Below are 24,495 nucleotides of genomic sequence, written 5' to 3'. Positions count from 1 at the left end.
GAGGGGCCGGCGCCGCGGGGAGGGGCCGGCGCCGCGGGGAGGGCCCGGCGCCGCGGGGAGGGCCCAGCGCTGCCGGGAGGGGGCTGACGTCGCGGGGAGGGGCTGGCGCCGCGGGGAGGGGCCGGCGCCGCGGGGAGGGCCGGCGTTGCAGGGAGGGCCGGCGTTGCAGGGAGGGGCCGGCGCTGCCGGGAGGGGTTGGGGCCACGGGGAGGGGCTGGCGCTGTGGGGACGGGCTTGCGCCGCGGGGACGGACTGGTGCTCCGGGGAGGGCCCGGCGCTGCCGGGAGGGGCTGACGTCGCGGGGAGGGGCCGGCGCTGCCGGGAGGGGTTGGGGCCACGGGGAGGGGCTGGCGCTGTGGGGACGGGCTTGCGTCGCGGGGACGGACTGGCGCTCCGGGGAGGGGCTGACGCTGCTTTCTCCGGCTGCGCTGCTCAGGCTCCCGGCCGCTCTATATGGAGCGCGCCCCGCGCTGCGCGAGGTTCCAGCCCTCGGGTGTTCCACAAAAGCGCGGAACGAAAAGCTGCGCCTGCTCTCTGCGCCTTCCCCGTCAGAGCAGTCCAGGCAGCCAGGGGCTTGGGCACACTCTCCCCAGGTGTGGCGCGCCCACTCCCTTCCATGGACCCAGTCTCAGTTTCCGCTGGCGCCAGTCGGCTGCGCGCGCCTTCTGCCCTCCGCGTCCCCAGCCCCAGTCCCGCCCGCGCCGGTCGGGTGCCTGCGCCCTGTGTCTCGCCGCGACCTTCCCCTCCCCCCTGCCTCCTGCTGCGGGGCTGGGCCGGTCCGCAGCCTGCGAGCTCTTCTCTAGACTTTCTCAGTCTCTTTGTTCTGCGAACGGCCGGCAGTGTGTTCGGGCCAGTTAATTTTCTCTCTCTCTTTTGGTCTCCCACAGTTCAAGTTGGCAACTCACAGAAGCTCCCTCCGATTGTCCTCAGGGCACTCAGGCCCGGACCCTACCCCAAGCAATGCCGCCTAAGACTCCCTTCCCGGGATGGATCTCCGTCCTTAGCTCTTTTGTCTCACTTTTTATCTTTTATATTTTGTCCTACCTCCTTTCAAAGACAATGGGCTGCTTTTCTGGGCGCCTGATGACCTCAGCTAGTGATCAGAAGTTGTTTTGCGAAGTTTGCTCTGCGTTCAGTTATTCTTTTGATGAATTTGTAGGAGAGAAAGTGGTCTCCCCGTCCTACTCCTCCGCCATCTTGGCTCCTCTCTTGTAAGCTTTAAAGAAAGCAAAAGTGTGAATGTGAAGGTTGCTCAGTCGTGTCTGACTCTTTGCGACCCCATGGACTATACAGTCCATGGAATTCTCCAGGCCAGAATACTGGAGTGGGTAGCCTTTCCCTTCTGCAGGGGATCTTCCCAACTCAGGGATGGAACCCAGATCTCCCACACTGTAGGCAGATTCTTTATCAGCTGAACCACAAGGAAAGCCTTAAGCTTTAAATGAGTTAATAAACGTGAAACACTCATATTAACACATTGCTCCTGGCATATTTTAAGAACTCAGTGAATGTTAGGGGATTTCCCTGGGGGTCTAGTAGTGAAGTCATTGCTTAGAGGAGCAGGGGATGCAGGTTTGATCTCTGGTTGGGGAGCTAAGATCTCACATGCCTCACAGCCAAAAAACCAAAATGTAAAACAGAAGCAACTTTGTAACAAATTCAATAGTCTTAAAAAATGGTTCACATCAAAAAAATCTTTAAAAAATGTTAGCTAAAAACACAACAGAGCAGGGCCTCCACAAATACTTTTGCTATTAAACTCTCTCCAGGTAAGATTTGCTATATTTTTCATGAATATATTATTTGGTTTGCATCTGTGTACCACCTCCTCTATGGATCTTTAGTTCTCTTGAAGGGAGAGTAGAAAACCTCTCCTGTCTTCTCATAATGTCATTTATCTAGCAAAATCTTTAGCATACAGTGAATTCTTTATTGTGGAATTCTCTATGTTCATGTGCACAACCATTTTGATAGTTAAGCTTGATTTGACTTGCTTGATATGTTCCCAGTGCTGCAATGAATAAAATAGCTATAGTCATACGTTTGTCCATTCCCTCATTTGACAAAGTTTTGCACCTACTCTGTTCCAGATTCTGTCCTAGGTGCTGAAGATACAACAGGAACAACTTGTTTGAAAATCCTTTGAGGTTTTTATTCTAAAGAGAATAAACATTTATTCTAAAGAGAAGCAGAGAAATTCGGTGGTCATGTTGGGAGACTGGGGGATGGGGTGTCAATAGAAGGTTAAGAAGATGGAGGCTATTACAGAATGTTTGCACACTCATGGGCATCCAGACAAGGTGATAAGGAGGGGGGAAGGGTTGGCCCACTCCTTGAGATAACAACATGAGAAGATGGGATCTCATGCTTAAGTGCTGTGGTTGGTCTTGGTCGGCAGCAATGGCAGCTTATCCAGTGACAGAAAGGAGAGGAAGTAGAACCCAGGGAGGGGCACAGATGCCAGCAGTCGGGCAGAGCGACGGTGGGAGGCCGGGAGTTCCTCTTCTGAGAGCTACTTTTGAAAAACCAAAACAAGAAGCAAAGTAGCTATTTACAATAGCTGGGACATGAAAGTCACCCAAATGTCCATCACAAAGGAATGGATAAAGAAGATGTGGTACTTAGATATGATGGAATGTTACTCAGCCATAAAAAGGAACAAAACTGGGTCATTTGTCGAGATGCAGGTGGACCTGGGGATTGTCGTATAGAGTGAAGGAAGTCAGAAAGAGAAAAAATATATATATTATTAATGCATAAGTGTGGCATATAGAAAAATGGTATAGACAATCTTATTAAATAGATCCAGACATAGAGAAGAAACATGGACATCGAGGGGGGAAGGGTGGGTGGTGTGACAGGTTGGGAGGTTGAGATTGATATATATATAATTGAGAGTATGTATAAAATAGTTAACCAGTGAGAACCCACTGTATAGCACAGGGAACTCTACTCAGCACTCTGTGGTGACCTCAATGGGAAGAAAATTCGGAACAGAGGGGATATATGGCTACATACAGCTGGTTCACTTTGCTCTATAGTAGACACCAACACAACACTATAAAGTGACTATCTTCCAAGAAAAATTAACTTTAAGAAAGAAGGAAAGTAGGTATCAGCTTAGGGTGATGCATAAGGGAGAGAGAGGGAAGGTTCAGGGGGGAGAAGGTAGGAAAGAGTCAGCAAGCATAATGGAGAGGAAACGGGGTGTGAGCGTGTAGAACGCCTGCTGGGCAGCAGTGAGATCCAACTGGGGGTTTGTGGTCAGGACTGCCATGTGGGACCAGGCAGCGTCCTAGAGTTTCTTTCTTTGTTTTTCTCTTTCTTATTTTTTTCTGGTCTCTTAGTGACCCAGGTGCAGGTGCAGGTGTGGACTGGGCCAAGAGCTGTGCCCGTGAGGTTGGACTTGTGGTTTGGTACTATGTGCACACAGCCACTGGAAAGACTAGATATGCCAGTTCATTAGGAAACTCACAGACCAAGTTCACTGAATCTGAATTATTCACATTACAGGAAATGATTTACTCTCAAAGAATATGCCGTTTCCTTGGTATTACTCTGTGCACATTAGATTTCTACATTCCTGTTTTCAAAGACGTTTATCTCTGAGGAAGTAACATATTCACATATTTCTTTGCCTATGTCATTTTTAACTCTGCTTAGACCCAGAGTTTAAGCATTTTCATGTTCCTGAAAGCATGGGGACCTTATCTAGTGCATACTGGTACAGTGGGCAGCCCCCACCTGGAAATGTGTTTATTCTGCTGACTCAGTAGTTTGTTGATAAGCCTGAAAGGGTTAAACCAACTATTTCCGGGGCTTGTGGTATCTCCTCTATGTCAGGATTTTGCTTATTTTATGTTTGGAATCGAAACCTTTCGTTTCCCCCATAAGGTTGAGCAAGTCCTTAGAGAGAGATATGTGTCACCAAAATTTCCTTCTTGTCCCTTTCCTCCACGCTGTCAACTGACATTATTACCCAACTTGCCTGCCTGTCCTTTGCCTGGAAGGGCATTATTCAAAAGAGATCTTGAAAGCCTAGGACACCCACAGGGAGGAAATGAATTAAGTTCATTTACTAGAAAACCTTTTGCAACCTCCTGTGGCAAGCTCAGGGGTTGCTGCGTGTGCTCCCAAGTCTCCCCAGTGTCTGGGCCCCTCTCGGACAATGGAAAGCCGACTGTGTCCCTGGTCACCAAATCGTCCTTGACATGGGGGTTGCGCTGTGCTCTCCCACGTCACTAAATTGTCCTTGACATGGGTGGGGGGGGTTCTGTTGTGCTCACCAACATACACACTGCTGGCTGGGTGCGTCTTACCTCCCACAGGTGCAGAAAGTACCCAGGGGCTTCCCCAGAGCTCTCTATCTTGTACATCTTTGGTTTGATCACAGTCTGTACCCTCTTCACACCTCCCCTCCCTCAAGTCTTCCCTGATAATGCCAGGGTAGGGACATTCTGTTCTGAGATCATTAGCCAAGAATGTTACCAGACTGGCCTGAAGAGGTTTTTCTCTGGTGTGGGCACTCCCCCCATTTGTGCAGAGAATTGGAAAATCACGCTCAGTGCCACCCAGGACTGCATTTCCTCACCTGTGCTCCCCACTAGAGAGATGATCCCTTATTTCACCAAAAAATGCCCCAGATGAATGGCTATGCAACATTGGGAAGAGTTTGATGGCTCTGGGATACTTGTCCTTGAATTCATTCTTCCAACTGGTTTAGGGGTCTGGCTTCATGTATCTGGGGACAGTGGCTCTTCTAAAGAACAAAGTCAGAGGAGCGTAACATTTGTGCTCGCCTGCAACCCACTCCAGTGTTCTTGCCTGGAGAATCCCAGGGACGGGGGAGCCTGGTGGGCTGCCGTCTATGGGGTCACACAGAGTCGGACACGACTGAAGTGACTTAGCAGCAGCAGGCTCTGGAGGGAATCTCAGAAAACTAAAGAATCAAGCATTGATTCACAAGTATTTATCAAGTACCTACAGCGGGCCAGGCACTGCACTAGAGCACATTTGATTGAGTCATTTGATTCTCAAATGTTGCTGCATTTCAGAATCTTCTGGGGAACTTAAAAATAATCCTGAGGCCCATGTTACAGCTCATACCAAACTATTCTCTGGGGAAGAGAAACCCAGACATCAAAATTTTCTAAAGTTCCCCAGCAGATTCCAGTGTGCTGTCAAGGTTGGAACCAGTGCTTTGACAACGCTCCTCAACTTTAATATGAAAACAAATACTCTGATTGTTAAAAATGCAGACTTTGGTTCAGTAGGTCTGAGGTTGGGGGCTAGGAGTTACATTTTCCTCAAGTTCCCAGGGAATGTCACTGTGCTTGTCTGCAGATCACACTGAGTGGCAAGCATTAGAGTTCCTTCAGGTTTTCGCTGACTACCTAACACAGAGTAAACTCTACCCTATTTCTCTATAATTCTCCAGCACTATATTCTGCTTGCTTACCTCTTAGAATTATCACAGTTCATACTTATTTGTTTCCCTGTTTTCAGAAGGGCCCCTCCCAGTGGTGTAGTGGGGGTACTTCCCAGGTGCCTGCCATTGCAGCAGATGCAAGAGATGTGGGTTCAGTCCCTGGGTTGGGAAGATCCCCTGGAGGAGGACATGGCAACCCACTCCAGTATTCACGAGTGGGAAATCCCATGGACAGAGGAGCCTGGCTGGCTACAGTCCCTAGGGCCGCAAAGATTCGGCCACGACTGAAACGGCTTAGCACACATGCACGCCGAGTGGTGTAAGTGCCAAGAAGCCAGGAACCATGCCTATCTGTTCTATATAAATTAACTCAGCCAGTAGCCCAGTGTTCAGCACAGAGAAGGGAACTGATGGATACTTGTTGAATGAATGACGGCAGGGGAGCCTGCCCACTTAGATCCCTTTTTCTATTTCCAGTGGCACAAGAAGCAGAAGTGAGAATTGCCCAGAGTTTTCCATGAGTGAGTAGAGTGTATCTATGAGCATGTTTCACTTTGACTGAAGAAGCAGGGTCTCACTTAAGAAACTCAGATCCTTTCTTAAAAACCGAGCTTGAGTGGAAACACTAGGAAAATCTACTGCATTGCCTAGATCACCTTATTCCGACAAAAGGTTGAATCATCAGTTTGCCAGTATTACCTCTGCAGGTCATTGCAGCTCTTAAGATAGTGCCCAGGGTAAATAATCAACAGAGAAATGCCATAAATGTCTCAGAAATTGAGGTGACCTTGGAGCTAGTTCATTACTAACCTGATACCGTATCAGAGGCCTCAGCTCACTGCGGGCGGCAGCATGCTGTCTTTTGCCAAACCCGAGACTTAGACGGCAAGCACTCCAAGAACCCTGTTGAAACCCTCGTTTTCAGTTTAATTCGTGGAAACACAGAAAGGCGGATTGATTTCTCACGGGTGGTGCAGAGGTTAGAGGTAATACTAAGGCTGCGTGTACAGCAGATAAAGGACTCTAGGAGCCCAACTAAAGCCATTTGGTGGGATTAAGAGAAGAGATAGAAAATGTATCCAGTCTCTCTCTCTCCTTTTCTTTTTCTTGATGGTCTAACACACATGTCTTTTTAATGTATTACTGACTCTTACAATAGAAACGATATGGCTAAAATGCTTATAACAGTAACCCAATCAGAGTAAAGTAATAACACTGTCTACAAAGAGCACAGTTTAACTTCTTCCAACTATTTTCTTAAAGCCCACCAGTTTCTGTTGAGAGCTTCCAAAAGAAATCAGTGGCATCACCATTTGGCATAAACTCTGCTCAAGCCCATGTTTTCAGCATTAGTAATATGTCCTATAATTTGAACCTGAGGCCCTGCAGAGTTACAGAGGGCTGGACAGAGCACTGATGAGTTAAGGCGTAAATATTCCAGTCTCATACCACAAAAATGGGGGGAAATGTGCCAGTTCTATAAGTTAGCTTTAACTAGAGGAATTAAAGACCCCATCACCTAAAAGTTTAGCAAATACTGCAAGGGTACATCCATGGGAGGAGAGGGCTATTATTTTCTCTGTTATCCTTGAGAAAAACCAAGGCAAAGGGGGAGTAGTTGGTTCCCTACAGTCACTGAGCAACCTTGGCTTGGGAAGGTGGGGTAGGGGAAAAGGACCAGAGCATCTCTGATTCCACCCAAGACCGCAGTCTACCCAGCAACGAGGTTTCCCTCTTCCTAGATTCACGGCAATGGACTTACGTATTATGTTTTCCCTAATTTTTCTAAATGGGATGTGACAGAATCAGCAGTCTGTTTCAGGCATATATATTCTGAGGGTAATGAACTGTTGCGTTTGTCCTAAGTGCTTATTTAGTTTTTCATTTTGAAAAATTGGTGATCATCTTTGACCTTCTCCTTGGTGCCGAGAATGCCCATGGGCTATGTGCGCTGAGGAGGGTTAGTGACGCCACCTTTTCCACATTCCACATTTCAGAACAATAAACAGGGATGTGGCCAGAAGGTGTTGGGGGTGATTTAGGGACAGAATGCGGACCATCTATGAATTTGGTGACATTGCTTGAATCAGCAATGTTATTTAATTTGATCTACGTGTGGAAAAGGAAACTTTTGGTAAAGAGGATTGTCCATCTCTCACTCACATTTCCAAGGTCTGGAAGTCACAATGTCTAAGTCAGTTCAGTTCAGCCACTCATGTCCAACTCTTTACAACCTCATGGACTGCAGCACACCAGGCTTCCCTGTTCATCACCAGCTCCTGGAACTTGCTTAACCTCATGTCCATCGAGTCAGTGATGCCATCCAGCCCTCTCATCCTCTGTCGTCCCCTTCTCCTCCTGCCTTCAATCTTTTCCAGCATCAGGATCTTTTCCAACGTGTCATTTCTTCGCATCAGGTGGCCAAAGTATTGGGGTTTCAGTTTCAGCATCAATCCTTCCAATGAATATTCAGGACTGATTTCTTTTAGGATGGACTGGTTGGATCTCCTTGTAGTCCAAGGGACTCTCAGGAGTCTCCTCCAACACCACAGTTCAAAAGCATCAATTTTTTAGCGCTCAATTTTCTTTGTAGTCCAACTCTCACATCCATACATGACTACTGGAAAAACCATAGCTTTGACTAGACAGACCTTTGTTGGCAAAGTAATGTCTCTGCTTTTTAATGTGCTGTCTAGGTTGGTCACAGCTTTTCCTCCAAGGAGCAAGCATCTTTTAATTTCATGGCTACAGTCACCACCTGCAATGATTTTGGAGCCCAAGAAAATGAAGTCTCTCATTGTTTTCATTGTTTCCCCATCTATTTGCCATGAGTGATGCCTGGAGCTGAGCAATTCTATGTGATTAGTGTCTAGGAATCTATACAGCAAAAATATAAATGGACAAGAGTAGAAGTATGCCAAAGGAAGTTTCTTTATTTGTCCTTCAGCTGTTTGTTTCTGAATCCTAGGAGAAGGGGATGAAAATCATTCCTGTGGGATCCGGGATAATCTTTGTATAATCAATGCGTATGATCCAAGATAATCTTTGAAGAACAAGAGTTTCATCAGAATACAATGATACAAATGAACTTATTTACAAAATGGACGTAGACTCACAGGCAGAGAAAACAAACACGTGGGTACCGAAGAGGAAAAGTTGTGGGCATGAGGGGGATGAATTAGGAATTTGGGAGTAAGTTATACACACTACTGTATATAAAGTAGATACCCAACAAGGACCTACTGTATAGCACAGGAAACCGTACTCCATATTTTGTAATAATATGGCGAAAGAATCTGAAAAAGAATATATATGTATGACTGAATCACTTGGCCATACACCTGAAACCAGCACGTTGTAAATCAACTCTACTTCAATTTTAAAAAAGGATGCCGTGTCTCACATTGCTCTGAAACCTGAAGAAGCTGCCTTGAGAGATAGTAACGGTCCTAGCCTCTCAGTGCTGGATACTACGTGGATGGTCTCACCTGACGCAGGCTATTTAGAGAACAGAGCTACAGGCCTTGCAAAGAATCCAGAGCTTGATCTTTGGGGAAAATGTTTCTTTCTTGGTTCTAATTTTAAAATAGATCTTCCTTAATTTGAGCCTCTGTCTATATTACTCTAACTTCTACACATTTTATCTTAGTTGTCATCTCTAAAACAATGTGTATGATCGATCCTTCTTCTGGCCATTTCATATCCTTTATGGTTCAATTTGTAAGTTTAAAAGTGAAAGACTCCTTCTCCACAACAATCCTTTGGACACTTGAAAAAGACATTAAGACCTGTCTAACTTAATTTTTTTCTTCGCTTGAAATGTAAATGACTATTTTCTGTATGGTTCTACACTCCTTATTTGGTTGCCCTTCTTGCATTCTTTGATTTTTCAGGCAATCAATTGTTCACACAAAACTCTATTTTCTGGGATATGCAGAGTGCAGGAGGACTCTTGTTTTCCTTGTACCTTCAATAAAGTAGGTTCATTTTGTATTAATTTCCTTTTTAGCAGCTTTGTCGCACAGTTCTCATCTGCCTTGAGCTGAGTCCACCTCCTGGCTAAGACTGGGGAGATGTCTGTCCAAAGATTCATGATAAATATCTCCATATACATATTAAAGTTGCCTTGAAGGAGGGTGGAACTCTACCAAAGAATAGATGCTGTAGAGAGGCAGATAACTATGAAGAAACATAGAGAAGGAACTAGAGCTTAAAAGAGAACCTGGATTGTCTTGTGGGGTAGCAAATGTCCCTTCACTGGAATTTATTCCAATGTTTAGAGGGACTTCCAACTCTTCATGAACTATAATATTTGATTCAATTCTTAGGGTGTGTAAATGTAGTGGCCTCTTTGTCTTTATCCTTCTCCACTTTATTTTTTCAGTTTTTTGGTTTGGTTTCCGACAAGCCCTTCTCTGCACTGCATGGCTCAATAGAGCAAACAGAACTCTGTGCCTGATGGAGCTGTGCATGCTTGAATTTTGCAGAGATTGCACCATTTGCTCGGTTCCCGGATTCAGATGCGTTTAATCTTGCTATTCTTCTAGTAGTTTTAGCTCTTACATTTAGGTCTTTGATCCATTTTGTGTTCATTTTTGTTTAGGATGTAAGGTGAGGATCCAGCTTCATTCTTCTGCGTGCAGACATCCGGCTTTCCCAATACCAGTTATTGAAGAGACAGTCCTTTCTCCATTGAATGGCCTTGGAACCCTTGTCAAAAATCATTTGACCCTGTATTCCAACGTTGATTTCTAGGTTTTCAACTCAATTGCGTTGCTCTAATGTTTGTCTTTATCCTACTAGCACACTGTTAGTACCACTTCAGTATTCTTGCCTGGAAAATCCCATGGACAGAGGAGCCTGGCGGACTACAGTCCACGGGGTCGCAAAACTCGGATACGACTGAACTAGCACTTTCACTTGCAAATGTTTGTCTTTATATGGGAAGTATGAGATCCCCAACTTCGTTCTTTTTTCAAGATGGTTTTGGTTGGTTATTCAGGGGTTCCTTGAGAGTCCATATGAAGTTTAGCATGAATTTTTCTAAGTCTGCAAAAAAAAAAAAGGTCACAGGGAGTTTGATAGGAATTGCATTGAGTTTGTAGGTCACTTTGGGGAGTACTGACATGGTAACAATGCTGTCTTCCAAGCCTTGAACACAGAATGTCATTGATTTATTTTTGTCTTTAATTTCTTTCAGCAATGTTTTGTAGTTTTCAGTGTACAAGTCCTTGCCTCCTTGATTAAGTTTATTCCTATTATTTTATTCTTTTTGATGCTATTGGATATGGAATTATTTACTAATCTTGCTACTGACATCTCATTTTACAGATGAGGATGCTGAGGAAGAGAGACATTAGGGAAACTGCCCCGTTAGTAGTAGTTGTAGCTTGATGCTACTCCCAGACTGTGGAGTCAGGATTTGAACTCCCAGCAGCATGACTCCAGAGTTGTTCTTGAATATCCCACTGCATTATCACTGCAGGAAGTGGACTGCAGGTTCCTCAAGAGCCTTCAGGATGGTTAAAAATTCTAGCTGATTCACAGTGGAAAATCAGGATTTCTATGGTTTCTGACCACTCCTCCCTGTCCTTCCTTCACCCTTCCAAACGACTTCTTTCCAACAGTTCATTATGAAAGGGAGACAAATTGTAAACAACAAACCTTCAGCTTTCAAACTTTAGAAGCCTGATGAAGATTTATAGCCTATTCTCTTTAGAGTGACCCTTTCCTTCCTTTCTTAACTGCAATGTGAATCACTCTTATCTACTTTTGTTTATTTTTTTATTAAAAAAAAATTTTTTTTACTTACTCCGATTTCCCAGAATAATTTCAATAAATGATTAGAAGCTGGTTAGGACAGGCAGCAATAAATTTTTTTAAATTGAACTTTGTAGTAGTGACTTTGGCATTTTCCTTATTATGGATAAGTCTGGACTGTACAAGGATCCCTTTGTATGACTAACCTCAATAAACCAATGGCCCAAACAGAGGCTTCATTTATATCTGGCAAGGTAGCACCAACCTACCTCAGGTGTCCAACAGGTATTAGGTTGATAATCTCTCACAGGATCCCAGGTATAAAAGGCTTGAAAATGCATGTGGAAATACCCCAATGTCTCACCTGATTTTTTAGGGCAGGTTACAAATAACTCAATGAGGAATCCCCAAATGAGCGTGCTAAAAAAAAAAAAAAAAGCTTGCTCTGTAACACACTTTATGCAATCAGATGAGGAGAGAATAGAGGGAAAAGGGAGTGGTTTTGCATTCCTTTCTCTCTCTCCATCTATTCAATTAACCACCAAATTGTGCTCATTCTTATTCCTAAAAAACAATAAGTCCAAAAAAAAAAAAAAAACACACAAAAAAACAAAACAATAAGTCCTCTATATACAGATGAGTTCCATTCTGAGGGTGTTCAGAAGTCAAACTTGTTCACGGCTGTTCAGTCACTCAGTCGTGTCCCACTCTCAGCAACCCCATGGACGGCAGCACTCCAGGCTTCCCTGTCCTTCACTAGCTCCTGGAGCTTGCTCAAACTCATGTCCATTGGGTGGATGCTGCCAGCCAATCACTTCCTCCTCTGTCACCCCCTTCTCCTGCCCTCAATCTTTCCCAGCATCAGGGTCTTTTCCAAAGAGTTGGCTCTTCTCATCAGGTGGCCACAGTATTGGAGCTTCAGCATCGATCTGTCTATAAATCCCAACAAAGTTCCAAACAAACACAATTGGCTATATTTGACTGTGCTGTAATAGGTTTATAATACTTTGCACACAAATAATATCACAGAAAACAAACACAATAATTAAGGAAGACATTTTAAATCTAACAGTACTGTATCTTGAAAAAGTACACTAGTACAGCTGCTTTTTCCCTTGCTTCTGGACATCCTGGGCTTGAAATAATTTCTGTACTATATACAACACCGTACAGCAAAGGCAGAAACACGTGTAGGGGATGCACACACTTGATAGTGTACACGCATGAACTTACGTGACCGCTTGACAGTGTACACACATGAACTTACGTGACCGCACTTGCAAATGCACATTTGTATCTTTGATAGTTTGAAACTTGAAGGTTCGTATGTAGGGGGCTTACTGTGTCCCGCAGGTCCACTCACGCTCTATCTCCGCGGCTACCATCTCCCTTCATGCTACCATTATCATTTGCCTAAATGACCACTGCAGGCCGCTGACCGGACCCCGTCTTCTAGCCTACCCCCTAGGTAGACTCCTGAAAAAAAAAATCCCGCCTGAAAAACTTGACTTTGAATCATATCACCTCTCTTTCCCACCCCTCCCTCCATCCTATTTCTTTTTTTCTATTCCTCTAGCTAGACTTATATGGCATGGCATGGTGTATTCTCTCTGTAGCATTAGCCCTCCTTCTCTTGTATACCAGTCAAGGTCCACTCTGGGAAATGAAAAAACCACTGTAGTTTCAGACAGAAAGAAATTTAATATAGGGAATTGGTCACAGACATGATGGAAGAACTAAGGAAGCAAGCAGAGGAGGTGACACAGCTCAGAGGCTGCCAAGAAAAAGAAATAGTTACCATCCTTATGCCTGGAGGCAACCAAAGGGGAAGATGGTATTCTTTGATCTCAGAAACCAAGCAGATGCTAAAATATGAGCAGACACTGAGAGAGGAGACATCTTGTGAGACCTGAAGTTATGGAGGGGAGGCAGCTCTTGCTTGGGAACTTACTGAAAGGAAAAGGAGGTGGGGCAAATACCAAGCTTTTTTCCCCCTTTCCTCGCCATCTGGGGACTGGAATGCAGAAGTAGGAATTTAAGAGATACCTGGAGTAACAGGCAAATTTGGCCTTAGAGTACAAAATGAAGCAGGGCAAAGGCTAACAGAGTTTTGCCAAGAGTACGCGCTGGTCATAGCAAACACCCTCTTCCAACAACACAAGAGAAGACTCTACACATGGACATCATCAGGTGGTCAATACCAAAATCAGATAGATTCTGTTCTTTGCAGCCAAAGATGGAGAAACTCTATACAGTCAGCAAAAACAAGATCAAGAGCTGACTGTGGCTCAGATCTTGAACTCCTTATTGCAAAATTCAGACTTGAAGAAAGTAGGGAAAACCACTAGACCATTCAGGACCTTAATCAAGTCCCTTACAATTACACAGTGCACATGACAAATAGACTCACGGGATTAGATCTGATACACAGAGTTCCTGAAGAACTATGGGTGGAGGTTCATGACATTGTCCAGGAGGCAGGGATCAAGACCATCCCCAAGAAAACCAAATGAAAAAAAAGCAAAATGGTTGTCTGAGGAGGCCTTACAAATAGGTGAGAAAAGAAGAGAAGCTGAAGGCAAAGGAGAAAAGGAAAGAAATACCCATTTGAATGCAGAGTTCCAAAGAATAACAAGGAGAGATAAGAAAGCCTTCCTCAGTGATCACTGCAAGGAAATAGAGGAAAATAATAGAATGGGAAAGACTAAAGATCTCTTCAAAAAATTAGAGATACCACAGGGACATTTCATGCAAAGATGGGCACAATAAAGGACAGAAATGGTATGGACCTAACAGAAGCAGAAGATATTAAGAAGAGGTAGCAAGAATAAACAGAAGAACTATATAAAAAAGATCTTCATGACCTAGATAACCATGATGGTGTGATCACTCACCTAGAACCAGACATCCTGGAATGCAATGTCAAGTGGGCCTTAGGAAGCATCACTACAAACAAAGCTAGTGGAAGTGATGGAATTCCAGTTGAGCTATTTCAAATCCTGAAAGATGATGCTACGAAAATGCTGCATTCAATATGCCATAAAATTTGGAAAACTCAGCAGTGGCCATAGGACTGGAAAAGGTCAGTTTTCATTCCGATCCCAAAGAAAGGCAATGCCAAACAATGCTCAAACTACCACACAATTGCACTCATCTCACATGCTAATAAAGTAATGCTCAAAATTCTCCAGCCAGTCTTCAACAGTATGTAAACTGTGAACTTCCAGATGTTCAAGCTGGTTTTAGAAAAGGCAGAGGAACCAAAGATCAAATTGCTAACATCCGTTGGATCATCGAAAAAGCTAGAGAGTTCTGGAAAAACATCTACTTCTGTTTTATTGACTACGCCAAAGCCTTTGACTGTGTGGATCACAACAAATTGTGGAAAATTTTTCAAAAGATGGGAATACTAGACCACCTGACCTGCCTTTTGACAAATCTGTATGTAGGTCAGAAAGCAACGGTTAGAACTGGACATGGAACAACAGACTGGGAAATTCCAAGTCAGGAATGGAGTACATCAAGGCTATATATTTTCACCCTACTTATTTAACTTATATGCAGAGTACATCATGAGGAATGCTGGGTTGGATAAAGCACAAGCTGGAATTAAGATTTGCTGGGAGAAATATCAATAACCTCAGATATGCAGATGACTCCACCCTTATGGCAGAAAGCGAAGAAGAACTAAAGAGCCTCTTGATGAAAGTGAAAGAAGAGAGTGAAAAAGTTGGCTTAAAACTCAACATTCGGAAAACTAAGATCATGGCATCTGGTCTCATCACTTCATGTGATATAGATGGGGAAACAGTGGAAATAGTGAGAGACTTTATTTTTGGCGGGGTGGGGGGCTCTAAAATCACTGCAGATGGTGATTGCAGCAATGAAATTGAAAGACGCTTGCTCCTTGGAAGAAAAACTATGACCAACCTAGACAGCATATTAAAAAGCAGAAACATTACTTTATCGACAAAGGTCCATCTAGTCAAAACTATGGTTTTTCCAGTAGTCATGTATGGATGTGAGAGTTGGACTATAAAGAAAGCTGAGTGCTGAAGAATTCATGCTTTTGAACTGTGGTGTTGGAGAAGACTCTTGAGAGTCCCTTGGACTGCAAGGAGATCAAACTAGTCAATCCTAAAGAAAATCATTCCTGGACTCATACTGAAGCTGAAAGTTTAATAATTTGGCCACCTGATGTGAAGAACTGACTCCTTGGAAAAGACCCTGATTCTGGGAAAGATTGAAGGTGGGAGGAAAAGGGGACGACAGAGGATGAGATGGTTGGATGGCATCACCAACTCGATGGACATGAGTTTAAGCAAGTTCTGGGAGCTGGTGATGGACAGGGAAGCCTGGCATGCTGCAGTCCATGGGGTTGCAAAGTGTCGGCCACAGCTGAGAGACTGAACTGAACTGCCTTTGGCTTCCCACCTGGCTTCTTATTGCAGCCACAGGATAAGAGGTGTGGGAGATGTGACTCTGTCTGACACACAGCAAGGCGGAGGAGGGTAGAGAAGTAATCTGTATTTTCAACTAATACCCTCTTTTCAGGATTCAACTTAAATATTGTTTCTCTTGGAATACTCTTCCTGACATTCAGTTACGGCTCTCTCATTAAATGTATTACTTTTTATTATAGGTGCTCACTTAATTAGTGTTTTCTGAGCTAAATATAAGATCTCTAAGAACATCCCTGGTCCCAATAGCATAATGATATTCATAGTAAATATCCGTGGGATGAGAAAATGATCTTAGTCATCCCTCCACGGAAGTTGTACCAGTTTATACTCCCCAAAACAATAAAAGTGCTTATTTCTGGACATTTTCACCAGCTTGTGTGTAAGTAAACTAATTGGTCCTTGTAAATGAGAAAGTTGAAAAAGATATGTCAGTGAAGTTTATATTTGCATTCCTTTTATTGCAAATGAAGATAAGTATCTTTTCAGCCAACTCACTGGAAAAGACCCTGATGCTGGGAAAGATTGAAGGCAGGAGGAGAAGGTGGCAACAGAGGATGAGATGGTTGGATGGCATCACTGACTCAATGGATGTGAGTTTGAGCAAGCTCCGGGAGGTGGTGAGGGACAGGGAAGCCCCATGCGCTGCAGTCCATGGGGTCACAAAGAGTTGGACATGACCTAGTATCTAAACAACATATGTTTAAGAATCTGCAGTGACTGATTATTTGTATATTTTTGCCGTTTTTTTCATTTAGCTATTGATTTTTGTCATATTCATTTATAGGATTTTTTTTTCCCTAGCTCTGTGGCATGTGGGATTTCAGTTCCCTGACCAGGGATCAAACCCCTGGCCCCTGCATTGGAAGCATAGTCTTAACCACTGGACCATCAAGGAAGTCTATGTTAAGAGAATTAGCTCTTTACTTCATGTAAGTTATGAACACTCTTTCTTTCCTTTTTTTTTTTTAAATTTTTTGGTTATACTGCAAAACATGTGGGATCTTAGTTCCCAGACCTGGGATCAAACCCACACACTCCCTGCATTGGACATGAGGAGCCTTAACTACTGGACCTCCAGGGGAGTCCTTGAATTTCTTGATTTAGTGCATTTTGAGACTTTTAGCTTATCATCATTTTACCAGGCAAAACTTTTCAAATTTGTTGATATTTTCTTTCATGGCTTCTGATTCAATATGGATTTTGATGTGTACTTAGCCCTCTTTGGGCTTCCCTTGTGGCTCAGTTGGTAAAGAATCCGCCCGCAATGTGGGTGACCTGGGTTCGCTCTCTGTGTTGGGAAGATCCCCTGGAGAAGGGAATGGCTACCTACTCCAGTATTCTGGCCTGGAGAATTCCATGAACTGTGTAGTCCATGAGGTCACAAAGAGTCAGACATGACTTAGTGACTTGGGCTTGACCCCCTTTACTCTAAGGAGTATGTATTTGAAATCTCCTGTTTTCTTTTCCTTTAGTATTTTCTTTCTATTTTTATGTTTAAATCTGTGATAAGCCTGGAATTAATTTTGATATAAGGTAAAAGGCATGGATGAAATGTTACTCTTTTTCCAAATTTCTCTAGTTGCTTCAACATCATTACTTAATAATGTGTATTTTTTTCTCATGAATTTAAAATGCTAATTTTATCACATACTACCAGTAGCTATCTCTGCATTTATATCTAGATTTTCTATTATATTCTATTGATTTGTCTACTGATGCAACAGTTCCATCATGATTTAATAACTACAATATTTTTTCAAGCATTGAAAGAAAACAATAACCAATTTAAATTCAGGAAAAAATTAACATGCAGAAAAAACTTTCTTCAAAAATGAAGGTGAAATACATATGTTTTCAGACAAAGAGTTGGATAATTAGTGAAAAACAGGCTGCACCAAAGGAAAAACTAAAGGACATTAAACCCAATCCTTCAGAGCTAAAAACAAAAAAGGATTCCAGGTGGAAACATGAAAATGTTAGAGGAAATAAAGAATAGCAAATGCTGAGGGTACAAAATAACCTTCATCTGAGTGGGAGTAAATGGAGAGGAATTACTAGACTGATGCAATGTTTATATCTTGTTTTGGGTACATACAATTGTCAAAACTTATCAAACAGAATATTCAATATCTATACATATCACTCTATGAAATTATATCCCATTTTAAAAAGATATCAAAGCAAGAGAAGGAACACTTACACTCTTCAAGAGGTGGCATAGCATTGGTTTTAAAACTGACCAGGACATTACAAGAAAGGATTATTACAGACCAATCGCTCTCAGGAACATATATGTAATGTTCCTTTAAAAATTTAGTGAAACAAACTCAGTGATATTGTAAAGGATAATATACCATAGCAAGTTGGATTTTTCACCATATTAACACTGAGAAAAATCAATGATTATCATAACACGTACAAGAAAAAAGCATCTAACAAAAACTCTAAAAAACAGGAAATAAAAAAGAATTTCCTTAATCTGATAAAAAAGGTCTACTGGGAAAAAAGCCTATAGCAGACCTTATACTGAATATTGGAATATTAAACCCTTTCCTCTTGAGATGAAGAATAAAGTGACAGTGTCTTTGTAATCCCATGTGAAGTTGTTATATGGTGATTGAGATAAAATAGGCACTCAATAAATATTAGATATTTAACAATTTTTACAATTGTCTTTCAGCTAACTCTGTACTGCATCCCTTTTAATTATTATTTTTACTCATGACATTTTATCTATTTGATCTGTTTTTAGTTTTGGTTTTGTTTTATCTTATTTACAAACTATCATTACAGTTTTACCTTTATTACTTAATTTTCTCCCTTTAATTTTTAAATTTACTTTGATCTTTGTTATATTAATACTTTTATTGTTAATTGTTACAACGAGAACCATTCTGCCTCCAAGTAGCTTTTCTCTCCATAACTATTCACCAACATAAAGGAGAGATATTTTAATTTTTATAATGGGATCCTGTCAATGGTCATTCTTAAATTTTACCTACATGCTTAGTTTAATTTTCTAATGAAGTTTAAAAAAAGTATTGGTGAGTATGTGAAGGAAAATGGAAACTTGTACACTGCTGGTAGGAATTTAAATTGTTTGTAGCAATTATGGAAAACAATGGAGATTCCTCAGAAAGCTAAATATAGAACTATGATATGGTCCAGCAGTCCCTCTTCTGGATATATACCAAAAGGAAATGAAATTAGCATCTGCAAGAGACATCTCCACTCTCATGCCCTCCTGTGCATTGCAGCATTATTCACAATACCCGAGACTGGGAAGTAGTCTGTGTCCATTTCCAGATAAATGGATAAAGAAACTGTGCTGCATTTACACCATGGAATATTATTCAGCCTTCAAAATGGGTATTCTGCCCTCTGCAACAACATGGATGAATCTGGAAGACGTGAGGCTAAATGAAATTAACCAGACACGGAAAGACAAAAGGCTGCATCATCTCATCTGCATGTGCAATCTAAAGAAACTTAATACTTAGAAGCAGAGAGTAGAATGGTAGTTAGCAGAAACTGGGAAGTAGGGGAGATGGAGGAATGTTGATCAGAGGGTAGAAGGTGGCACTTATGTAGGAGGAATAAGTCCAGAGATATCATGTACAGCCTGGAGATTATAGTTAATAATATTGCATTGATGCTGAAAATTTACTGAGAATAGATCTCAGGTGCTCTCATCACATACAAAAAAGATACCAATGTTAATTACCTTGACAGTTATTTCATTATGCATATGTGTATCAAATCATGCTGTACATCTTAAAAACATGCAATTTTCATGAATAAAATAAACATTGTCATGTATGCAAAAAAGGCCACATAAGGCAAAACAAACCATTAATCAGTATCCTTACACTCCTCCCTAAGGAAGAGAAGGTTCTGAGGCATGCTCTTTCTCCCCTCAGTTATTTAGTCACTCACTCACGTCCAACTCTTTTCAACAGCATGGACTATAGCTTGCCAGGCTCCACTGTCTGTGGGATTCTCCAGGCAAGAATACTGGAGTGGGTAGCCATTCCCCTCTCCAGGGGATCTTCCTGACCCAGGAACTGAACCTGGGTCTCCCACACTGCAGGCAGATTCTTTACCATCTGAGCCACCAGGGAAGCCTGATGTATGTCTTAGGTTCAGTGCATACAGAAGAAAAAAGTGTTGCCAACATTATTTATGTTTCCATTGAGCGTTTCCTTGTACTTGCCACGACTTTATACCCCTTTGTTGCCTTTGGAGCTTACTATTTCCTTTAGTGTTCACTCTTTTCTTTCCTTTGATGAACAAGGGTCAATCCTCCCTTATTCACTGTATCTACTTACAAAAGAAAATATCTTCATTTTTCACTTGCTCTTACATCATAGCTTAATGCAGTCTGAAAACCTAGGGTCGCTTTTTTTTAAGGTTCATTTACTTATTTATTTATTGGCTGTGGTGGGTCTTTGTTGCTGCATGCAGTTTTTCTCTAGTTTCGGTGAGTGGGAGGATTCTTTAATTGCAGTGAGTGGGCTTCTCATTGTGGTGGCCTCTCTTATTGCAGAGCACGGGCTCTAGGCTCATAGGCTCCAGTAGGTGCAGAGGGTGAGCTCAGTACTTGTGCACAGGCTTAGTTGCTCCACGGTACGTGGGATTGTCTATGCTGCTGCTGCTGCTGCTAAGTCGCTTCAGTCGTGTCCGACTCCGTGCGGCCCCATAGACAGCAGCCCACCAGGCTCCCCCGTCCCTGGGATTCTCCAGGCAAGAACACTGGAGTGGGTTGCCATTTCCGTCTCCAATGCATGAAAGTGAAAAGTGACAGTGAAGTCGCTCAGTCATGTCTGACTCTTAGCGACCCCATGGACCGCAGCCTACCAGGCTCTTCCATCCATGGGGTTTTCCAGGCAAGAGTGCTGGAGTGGGGTGCCATTGCCTTCTCCGGGGATCTTCCATGACCAGGGATCAAATAGGTGTCCCTTGCATTACAAGGCAGATTCTTAACCACTGGACCACCAGCGAAGCCCCAAGGTCACATTTTGTCATTTTTTTTCCCTTAAGTACATTGGAGATTTCCCCTCACTTCAGATCTTGTGGAGGAGGAAACGGCAACCCACTCCAGTACTCTCGCCTGGAGAATCCCATGGACAGAGGAGCCTGGTGGGCTACAGTCCATGGGGTCGCACACAGTCAGACACAACTGAAGGAACTGAATATGCATGTGCCCTTTTCTGCCAACAAATCTCTATTTAAAAGGCAATTCCAGTTTATACTTGATCACGGGAGATGAAATGGTTATGAGGATCCTTTAATGAACTGAGTATCACCTAATCCACTGAATGTTAGTATTCTATCTCCATTGTATGGAGATGGTATATGAAAAACTGGACCTGATGGTCAGACTTCTGGAGTTTCAAGTGTAACACTAATGTGATCCGACATGTTTTAAGAGGATCACCGTGGCTCTGTGCTGAAAGCTAGGGTAGAAACAAAGAAGCCAGACACAGGGTGTTGCAGGAACCGGAAAAAGATCATGGTGATGTCTACCTGGGTTCCAGCAGGGGACGTGCTGAGAAGTGCTGGAATTTAGGATGCATTCTGAAAATAGAGTCCACAGATTTATTAAGGGATTAGCCGTGAGGGAGGTGGAAAGGGTGAGAGAGAAAGCAAATTAAAAATGATTTCAAAGTTTTAGGTTGAGCGACTGGGGAGGTTGGGGTTGCTATTTCCTGCCATGTGGAATCCAGCAGGAGGAGCAGCTCTGGGAGAGAATGAGGAACGTAGGAAACTTGAACTGCACACTCAGTGTCTCAGTGAAGACCTCACGTAGAAGGCTGAGTATTGAAGTCTGTTCACATTAGGATCTGGGTTAAAGAGCCATGGTTCTCTGTCATAACACCTGTGATAATCTGCCAGATTTGTGTGCATGTTTGTACCCTTAAGTAAACTGTAAGGTCTTTAAGGCTAGCAAAAGTTTGGAGATGATTTGTTGCCTAGGAAAGAGAATGTAGGACTCCACTTGGCTGACAAAATGCTGGGAAACTCACTGATTTGCAAAGCAGGTTGTGAGCCTTCAGCATAGCCGGGCAGGCACCCTGATGCAGACCCTTGCCAAATGGAGACGGTATTGTGGGGCTGAGACCAGTGGTTTCTGTCTTCACATGTTCAGTTGCCATTTTTTTTCATGCAAATTCTGCAAAAGGACGCACACACTTCTGCTTGCTGAGGGAGAGGTTCCAAAATGCAAAGCTGATGTCATCGTGCCGTCTATCCATACCAGCCAGCTTCTTGCTCTTTCAGGGATTCCCTCCTCCTCCTCCACCAAAAGCTCCTGGGCATTTTGCCCACCAACATTTCCCCTGTGCCTTTAGGGAAGGACCGTGTGAAAGAGGTGGGTCAACACCATGGTCTCCATTCTTCTCTTGTCTTTCAGGACACGTGTCCTTTCAGATCCAACATTTGGGGTGCTTTCTGTCTCTCTTAAACTCGTGGTCATGCCAGACAGACATCAAAGGAGGCTGTTGGGGTTGCGGACAAGATACGGACACATAGTGTCCATATAAGACAAGGATACAGGCTGTTGAAGCAATGGGCCTTCCTCCTCTCTCTGAGGGGGTCTTCATGAGTGTGTTAGAAAGACATAAAGAGTTCTCTCTGTGAAGTATAACCAGCCTTCCGCACATCTGGAAAGCTTCCCCAGCCTGTTTGAAGAAAGCAGCTGGAGGAAGACCAATGTACCCTGGCTCTGCCGCTCTCAGCATCACCGCACGTCGCAGAACCTTGCCTGGAGAAGTGCTGAGTTGGCCGCAGCAGCAGCTGTGGCTTCATTCCATCTGGCTGGTGGAGGTTTGTCCATGACCGGGGCATCCTTCTCTTCATGTGGCTCACAGGCCGGTTTGGACCAAGGATGGGATACCTGAATCACTCCGGGAGCCAGACCTCCAATGGTAATGTCCTTCTCTCTTCCCCTCCCCAGTTTCCTTGTGAAAAGTGAAAGTCGCTCAGCCGTGTCTGACTCTTTGCGACCCCATGGACTATACAGTCCATGGACTTCTCCAGGCCAGGATACTGGAGTGGGTGGCCTATGCCTTCTCCTGGGGATCTTCCCAACCCAGGGATCAAACCCAGGTCTCCCACATTGCAGGCGGATTCTTTACCAGCTGAGCCACAAGGGAAGCCCTGCTTTCCTTGTGGTTGTGTCCAAATTCACCGGCCAAAATCCAGGTCTGAATTTTGTCATCTTCCTGGTAATCAGAGTCACTTTCCTGTCACACAGCAGTTGCTTGCTGGCTCCGTTTACCAATTTGTTCAGGTTAGGGTCGTTTCCCAGGTGTTGAGATAAAATAACCAACATAATTAGGAAATTCCTGTATTTTCACACAAAAAAGCCTTTATTCAGCCATGCCTTCTCCTGGGTGCTTGGTTGCTGAGGTCAGAATTTTAATGGTGTCCACTGTAAGTAGAGACAATAATGTTGTAGGTGTTCATATGCTAGAATCGGAAACAGCACAACACTACTTTCATCTTCATCCTCAGCACCAGCATTTCATGAAGCTCCAAGTGTGGTGACTCTTATTTTTATTTAAATTTGTATAGAATATAAAAATTCTAGGCATCTAAGTTTCAAACCATCTTAATCCTCTCTTTAACTCTTGTGGCACTGCCTACTTCTCACTTTGGTCAACATAATCCTTTTTCAGAAATGATAAACAAGAAGGGAGCCATTGTAAACTGTAGCAACACGTGAGGGGTTCATCTCATGTTTTCTGCAAGAAGCAGATGTTTATGATCTGTAGTATTGGACCAAGCACAATGACATGTTTAAGTCTTGTCTTGGTCTCTTTCTCTACCATTGGGCAAAATAATAATTCTCTACACATCTAGTTCTCCAAAAAGCCTATTTTTAATTATTTTAAATGTACTCTGACTTTTATAAAAATCCTCTCTTGGTTTCTTTCAGGACTTGTCCATTTGTCTTGGGGGGACCCTTGAGAATCACAAGCTTCTGATTTTTATCAGGTTTGAGAATTCACAAGAAAACCAGACAGTAAGAAGTATGGGCTCCTTGTACAATGGAAACTAATACATATTTTTAAGACTCCAGTGAAACTCAGAATGTTTTTCCATTGATCCCCTTCAAATTTATTTTAATAAAGTGCATACAGCTTTGTATATTAATTAAAACCTATGCATACTGAGTTAGACTGGAGTCTTGAAACACCAGCCAGCACCTTTCTTTCTTTCACACACACACACACACACTGCTCCATGAGAGGACAAGTCTTTGGGAAATTATTAACGCCATTTTCACTCTAAGTAGGGGCTCAGAAAATAAACATACTCAGAACAAAACACAAACGCAAATTGATGGTAATAACAGTTAAATGAAACATTGTAAAGCCAGCATCATAAATTCTTCAAAGTTTAAAGAACCGTGGAAAATTGAACTCTAATGGAAACTATTAATAGCTCAGATTTCTGTCTTGAATTCATAAATTTTAGGGAATTCATCTACTTGCTGGTATTTCATCCATTCCCTGAAAGCTCACAGCTAATCCACTGAGTTATTATATTTTTTTAAAGATCCACCGTTTAAATTTATTTTTTATTAATTTATTTATTTATGGCTGCCTGGGTCTTCATTGCTGCTTTCAGGATTTCTCTAGTTGCAGCAAGTGGGAGTTGCTCTCTAGTTGCAGGGCGTGGGCTTCTCATTGTGGAGCACAGGTTCTAGGCGCATGGGCTTTGGTACTTGTGGCCCAGGGGCAGCATGTGGAATCTTCCCGGACTGGGGATCAAACATGCATTGGCAGATGTCTCCTACATTGGCAGGCAGATTCTTAACCACTGGACCACCAGGAAAGT

The sequence above is a fragment of the Dama dama genome, chromosome 7 (genome assembly GCF_033118175.1).
Source record: "Dama dama isolate Ldn47 chromosome 7, ASM3311817v1, whole genome shotgun sequence".
Classification (NCBI taxonomy): Eukaryota; Metazoa; Chordata; class Mammalia; order Artiodactyla; family Cervidae; genus Dama; species Dama dama.
Note: the sequence above shows the minus strand (reverse complement) of the source record.